At 38.2% G+C, this 7,805-nt stretch overlaps 1 non-coding gene across 1 annotated transcript; it reads left to right on the top strand.

Moving 5' to 3' along the window:
• The first annotated feature begins 7,298 nt into the window (after window positions 1–7,298).
• LOC122025875 lies at window positions 7,299–7,405 on the top strand. Its single transcript, XR_006123899.1, has one exon. It is a non-coding gene; the product is annotated as a small nucleolar RNA R71 (small nucleolar RNA).
• Window positions 7,406–7,805: the final 400 nt, after the last annotated feature.

The following is a 7,805-nucleotide window of genomic DNA, read 5'->3' as shown; positions in this document are numbered from 1 at the left end:
AAATACAAGAGGCATTCGATTCTTGTTTTTCGAATTTAATTTCGATCTTGTGTTCTTTTTCTTTTTTCCTTATAATTTGATTGTTCCTTTTGGTTAACCTAGAGTTATATAAGGAAATTAAATATTAACTTTCCTTAAAAGGCTTTGTCTAGTCGGTGGTGGTTGCTCCCATATCCAAGAAGGCCAAGTGTCTCGCCATGCAGCACTGGAAGCCAATTTTGGAAATTAATATTTAATTGAATTTATAACCTAGGTGATTTGGATCAAACGTGTTAAGTTCCGCAGGAGATCCAAATCTAAACCTAAAAGAACATATAAGTTAAACTTGGAATCAAACGTGTTAAGTTCCACAGGAGATACAAGTTTAACTTAAAAGAACACATGGTAGCTAGGAAAGGTTCAGATCACGTACAAAATTTTTGTGCAGTGGAGCCATTGGGTTTTCCGAGTAGCAACCAACACTCTTCCCTTCTCCTGATCTCCACCCGAACCCAGTCGCGATCATCCTCATTGCATCGCCTCTGATCACCACAGCTGACACCAGTCGTTGCTGCCTGTCGCCGTTCTTCCACGCGAGTTGCCGACACGGCTAGCCTCAACCGATCCCTCTTCTTGATCTGGCACCAGCTCACTGAGCGTCGGCGTCTCTTTACCTAGCACCGCCAACAGCACCTGGGAGCTTGCTGCCATCACCGATCAAGGGTTTCCAGTGGCCAGATTTGAGGCAGGTTTTCCTCCTAGATCTGGAATTAGGAGTTGGGTGTTATTTTGGCTGAATTGGACAACCAAAACTATGTAGGGTTGTCATCTTCCTCCTCCTGGTCTCCGCCATCGCCGTCGTCGCCCCTCTACTCCGATTCACCCTCACAGTAGACAATGTTGAGTGAAAGTCATTGACTTACGTTGACTTGTTGCTGAAGTAGTGAACAATCACTGCTGCTAGGATTTTGGGTGTTGTTGTTACTGCTGTACCTCTATCGAGGAGAAATAGGGTAACAAAATCTTATCTCTTATTAGACTTACAGCAAAATTTATATTAGAACGTATTAAGTTGTGATTGAACTAAATACCGAGTTAGGTGAGTTTTGGGTTGGTTCATGTATTAATCTAATCCAATTTGATTGTAGATTATTGGGGATACCTAATCCATTGTAATTGTGAAATGGGTTAAGTTAAACCTAATTGGATTTGGATTAATGGTTGGTTAGTGATGTTGCAAAATCTGTCACACCCCCAAATCAAATTAACAAATTATATCCATTGAACCCCTTAACTACACAATGATGTTGTAATAACGAGCTCAGGATCGAATCTCTCGAGTAACTAATGGTAGGATGTAATCTAGGATTGTATGCTATTCCTATTTTTAGGGTTTTAATATGGAATTGGGGGTTTGAATTTTGAATCTAAATTGAACAATTGAAAAGCACAGCAATAAGAAGCTAATCTAATGCATAAATGAAATCTAACTAAATATCAATGATTAAACCACAACGCATTGTCACACTACACCATGAGTTTCATCATCAACACAACTATATGAAAGAATGAAATAACAAGACACAATTAAATCTAATCTTAAGCATACAATAAAATAACAAAACATAAAATAAATCTGATCTAAAGTATCAATTTAAACCCTAACTTAAACTTAACAACCTAACAATTAACCATGCACATATTAAACATAAATTAAACTTCAACAAGGAGATAAAATGCTAGATTACTTGCTAAAACATAACAAACATCAAAAGAAATATGTTATTGCTATAAAAACAGTAATAGAAAGAACTAAAGGATAAACCATTCCAATCTTACAACCAATCTATCAAACTTCACACTCTTACCGTCACACAAGAGGCCGGAGACGAGAACGCCCAACTCTGGACATCAGTGGATAGTCTCACCGGTGTATCAGCTCGAGAATTGCTCAGCAACACCGGAGGAATGCCTCCGGCGAGCTAGAAACAATCCTAAACCCATAAATGGCCGAAAATCTGGAAATCTGCAATCCGGATCTCTAGATCTGACTGGAAGCTGTGGATTGCGGATGATCATCGGATGAAGCTCAGGAATGCCGAAGGAAGGTCGCCAAGCGTTGCTGATGGGAAGAGAAGTCTCAGAGTGGAGGAAACGCCCAACTAATCTGAGGAAAGCAGAGCATCGCAGTACACAAAATTTGTCACACCCCTAGAGGAGCGTCTACCGAAAAATTTCGATAGCATCTCCCTTGTATCGGTGACAATCTGAGGCATATATACATACAAAATGCATCAGCCACATACGGCTGGAATATACACACAATAGAAATAACATAACCACGCAATTTAATATACTCAGCCTACCCGGCTGGACAACAATGAAATAAGCACAACCACGCAATATATAATAACAGCCCACACGGTTGAAAGTAAACGCAGTGAAAAATCATAAAATAATATGAATGTAAGACCAAAAAAGTCACTAACAAATATACCTGCAACCACCAGACTAGACTCCAAAATCCACCTCAACTTATTAGAAAATGAAATATGCAAAATTAACATACCACCCAAACAGTAACAAAACAAAAAAAAAGACTATCCTCGAGCGGACATGGGACTGGTAGTCGGGACTCTCCAAGCATCCATAACTCATCTACCTGTTACCTGACGAAAGAAAACCAATTTGCAAGGTGGAGAGTATTGGAACTCAGCGGGTAAAGAAAGATAGTGCATGCACATAATATACAAATAGAGAGTGAGTGTTCGCTCTCCGCAAGTGTACGGAAATGTCGCAAGTAATATAAAAGATTATCGTATCCACAGGGACTGGAATAAGCACTAGAAATGTCTCAATGCGAATTAGCTAAACAACTATACAATCGTTTTAAATGCAAAGTGAAGGTAAACAAATCTAATATTATAGATCAACTAACAAGAGTTTAGTGTTTTGGGTTATGAATAAGGGAGATTCTAGGAGTTTCGGTTTCTTTGTAAGATTTCTTGAATGTAAATGGTTCACCAATTCTTATCCCTCAATTGCCAAACACTTGTAGAAAGTTGTCGGTTCTCTCTTGCAATAGATAACCGGCTAAGGACTGAGTAATGTATCTAAATATGATCTATTAGACGTGAACCTATGTTGTCCTTACACAGAAGCGCACCTATTACTATGCCTTCCTCGGATATCAACATAGAATCCCACAACTTATTAATCTATCAAGATACAAGAAACTAATCTCAAAATCCATCCTTCTCTCTTGAATGTTCCTATTTCCTCTTCAAGATTATCTCTCAAACGTCCTTACACGGGCTTGCACCTGTCACATGGATCCCTCGGATGATCGGGTGACAGTTTATCTTTACAAAGTCCACAAGAAATCCAAACAATCAATCAAGAATGAGAATTAAGCACAAATCACCATTAATCATTCAAGATCTAATTGATACAAGCAAGACAATGTCATTGAAACAAGAAAATGGCAAATCCATAAGAGATTACATCAATCCATCATACAAATACTCCCTTAATCCTAGAATACAAGATCTACTCCATGAATCGAGGAAGAATACCCGAAGAAATAAAGATTACAAGCATTTCTTAAATCCCCAATCCAAGAAACCAAGAAAAAGGGGGAAAGAGAAGACTTATCTACGAAGAAGCCTCGTCTTCGGATCCAATCCTCGCTCCGGAGTCGAAATCGTCAAGAACTCCCTTAGAATCGCCCAGAAATCCTCCCAAGAATGGGAGGAAACCACCAAATCTTGCCTTCTCCCCAAGGGGAAGAGATCCCCTTTCAATTCATGAAGGAGGGTTTAAATAGAGGAGGGAATCGGGCGCCACACGGCCCCGTGACACGGCCGTGTGAGATTCACACGGCCATGTCCAGTTCCTCCTCTGCCAAAGCTGCACGGCCGTGTGATTCACACGGCCAGGAACCTTCTGCTCTCTGGAAATGCTACACGGCCGTGTGGTGCACACGGCCACAGCCTGCTTGGTCTCTGGAAACCTCACACGGCCGTGTAGATCCACACGGCCATGTAAGGCTTCTGCTCTGGTTGGCTTCAAATCTTGACACGGCCGTGTGAGGTTCACACGGCCATGTCATCTTCCTCTTCTGTTGGTGCCAAACTCCACACGGCCCGAGCTCCATACCAGTGCAAGGCCGTGTGAGGTACACGACCTGGTGCTTTCTCCCTTTGTTTCCTCCAAGGCTTGCCCAAAGATGTAAATTCTTCACCAAATCGACTCCTGTGTACAGAAAATGCACAAAAAGCAGATCTCCGAACCAAAAGAGTAAATATGCTAAAAGGAAAGCTGGAAGTATAAAAATGCATAGATCAAGCATGCTCAAAGTATGTAAATGTGCGTAAAAACATGCATAAAAGAGTATATAATCTACGCACATCACACCCCCAGACTTAAACCTTTGCTTGTCCTCAAGCAAAATGCCGCAGTCTAAATTCATATGTTCTACAATACATTCATAAAACCTAGTGCACTTTCCTAACTCTATCAAAAAGTTTCATTAACAAGCATGATCATAGAAACAAGTAAAGTATGGTTTAAGCATAAGAATCTTGTGCACAATGTAAAAGTAACTCAACACCCTTCAAGTTTCAATCCATGTCCTAGTCAAGTCGTCATCAAATTTGAATTCCTAATGTTTCCAGTGAAAGACAAGTAACCAGTGATAGGCACTTACTCACCGTTCACTTGGTTCATATTTCTCAACTAACCCAAGGTCTCAAAGGTGTGCTTAATCTCAAGGGAAGCTAAACAGTCATTTCCCCAGTAACCTAACTCGGTCTCAAAGGGGTGACTTGCTAGATTCCACTCATGACAACTGTTTTTTATATCCATTATTTTTTATTTTTTATTTCGTTTGCATTGTGCAAAACTTATTCATAAATGTACTTTTAGCACACATGTTGGGATATTTTAATTTTTCCAAATGAGCTTTAATGATTTGAGCCTCATCCAGTAACCAAAATGAAAGTTAAGAAATCACCATGGAAACCAATTACTAAGCAAACAAGATGAATCATGACTATTTCAATGACATCAACTATTCAAGCATCAGGCACAAGTGTAGTGAAGATAAAATCCTTAAGGTTGAACCAAAACTAAAACTCATCACCATAAGATTCTAGCTTATTAATGCTTCCCAAGATAGAAAAAGGAACTACACAAAGTTTACTACTGGCATCATTCGAACATCATGAATCAAGACAATAATCGTGCTAACATTTCACTTGAATCCAAGAAAGCATATAAGTGAAGATTGATGTTCTCAAATTTTTTTTTCATGATTATTTCAAAAACAAGCAAAATAAAGCAACACAAGCAATGAAAATAAGAACCAACATGAAAAACTAACAAAAACTAAAAACTAAAAATAAAACCAAACTAAACAGTACATGACACCCCCCCAGACTTAAACTTTTCATTGTCCTAATGAAAACTAAAAACAATGTGGAGGAGATTTTAAGAGAAGTTACCAAGTGATGAGCTCCAAATGGTTGACATTCATGTTTTTAAAGATACTCATTCATCCAATACTCACATTCCTCCACAACTTTGAATTCTACAACAATAAGATAGACAAGAAAAATTAAGTAGAGGATACATGTTTATTATAAAGAGAGAACTAAAGACATAAAAGAAAATAAGGAAAATGAACTTGGGTTGCCTCCCAAGAAGCGCTTGTTTAAGGTCATTAGCTCGACCACCTCATTAGATTCATCTAAATCTTGCTCTTGGAGGGGTAAGATATTTTAGAACCCTCCTACCAAGGGCTCTTATTATGGAGAGAGCTTTCATCAAAGGAGCTACAAAGTAAAGTATAACTCTCTCCATCTTCGTCTTCTTGGAAATTTTTTCAGGTGGTCGAAGACGGTTCAGATTGAGCTTCCAATTATTGGCCCATGTGAAATCTGCACATCCAAAAGAAAAACAAATCTCCCACAAGCATGTTATATAGTATAGAGCTAGAACCATATCAAGATAAGATGAATAAGTAATAAAAACTGAATCACATCCAACAAGTCAATTATAGGTACCTCCATAAAGTTTTCCAAAAGATCACAAGAAATACTAACCTTACTTTGCTGAGAAATACCTGAAATTTCTAAACATGTAGATGTGACTTCCTCTGAATCAAATGATGGTTCTGGCTCTAGCTCAGGTGTTGATGATATCAATGATGGTGATTCTTGAGACTCTGCTTGTTCTGCATAAGTCCCTACACATTGTTCCACAACATGATTAATTCTTAAAACCTCTAAGGGTTGTGTTGACAAAGGTGGTGATCCTTGAGATGCTGCTTCCACAACACAAGTCCCTACACATTCTTCCATATCATCATCATCAACACATACATCAAAAAATAAACCAACATCTATGTCCTCAATAGGAGAATCAATAACATGAGGATCAATAACTTCACTTGCAGTTTTAAGTTGATCTACCACATCACATTCATCATCTGAAAATTCAATGTCACTATAACACCTTATAAAATTTTGAGGTAGATTTGAAAACTTATTTACCACTGCATTATCAATAAAATCCTCATCTGAAAAATCTTCATCTTCATATATATTCAAAAATCTGCACTAAACCATATTAGTGTCACAGGATTTGTCGAAGTCTTTATTTTCATTGACCCCCACTAACCTTTGTGGAAAAGGAACCCTTAGTGAAGGTCCTGGGAAAGATTGAACTTCCTTTTTCCTAAATTTTCTTTGAGCTTTTGGAGGAGGTCCAACTTGCTTATCTAATGTTGGTGTGATTAATCGTTGAGGGAAAGGTACTTGTGGCCTTTGGGAACTTCCTAGAGAAATGGAACTGAGTTCTTGTGATCTTCTATTATTCTTCTCCTCAATTCTAAACATGTCATTCTTCATAGGTTCTTCATTATTTTTGCCACTTCTCAACCCAAGATCATCACACTTTTCATTGGATCTTGACTGTGTAGGAGGGGGATCTTCTTTAAACCATTTTGAAACAATACTATCAAGCTTTGCCCCCAAATGTTTGAACTCCTCACTCTGTGACTTATGAATTTCAACATTTTTAGGTGGTTGAATTTCATTTTGTTTGATAGGCTCTCTTACATTTATGGCTTGTACTTCTTGAATATCTGAGGGAAATTCCATCCAACTTTTGTTCAACCATTGATGGAGGTTCAATGTCACTTGATCAATCAATGAATAAGCTTCATCTACACTTTTGTCCATAAAAGAACCTCCAGCTGATGAATCCAATAAACTCTTGTCTGAGAAAGAAATTCCCCCATAGAATATGTGCAAAATCAACCATGATGAGGGCACTATCTTTGAAGACTCTTGAATCTATCCCATGCTTCAACTAATGATTCTCCATATGCCTGAGCAAAATTTGTTATGCAATTCCTCATATACACTGTTCTACTTAGAGGAAAAAAATGATCCAGAAATTGCTTCTCCAATTGTTCCCAACTTGTGATGCTTTGAGGATAGAGAGAATATAACCAAGTCCTTGCTTTATCCTTGATACTGAAAGGAAATGCCATCAATCGAACTGCATTTGCTGACACTCCGTCACATTTCACCATATCACAAATCTCTAAAAATGTTTCAAGATGCAGATAAGGACTTTTTGATACTTCTCCTCCAAATTTGTGACCTTGTATCATAAAAATTAACTCTGGGTCTAGTTGGAAACTTTCTGCTTCAATTTGAGGTTGCACAATGGGAGACAAAAATCTTGCAAAAATTGGTGTAGAAAAATTTCTCATGGGCCTGCTTGACATGTTAGTGCTCATGGATATTCAAGAAAAA

Source organism: Zingiber officinale, chromosome 9B (genome assembly GCF_018446385.1).
Source record: "Zingiber officinale cultivar Zhangliang chromosome 9B, Zo_v1.1, whole genome shotgun sequence".
NCBI lineage: Eukaryota > Viridiplantae > Streptophyta > Magnoliopsida > Zingiberales > Zingiberaceae > Zingiber > Zingiber officinale.
Note: the sequence above shows the minus strand (reverse complement) of the source record. Positions and strands in the feature narration are given on the sequence as shown.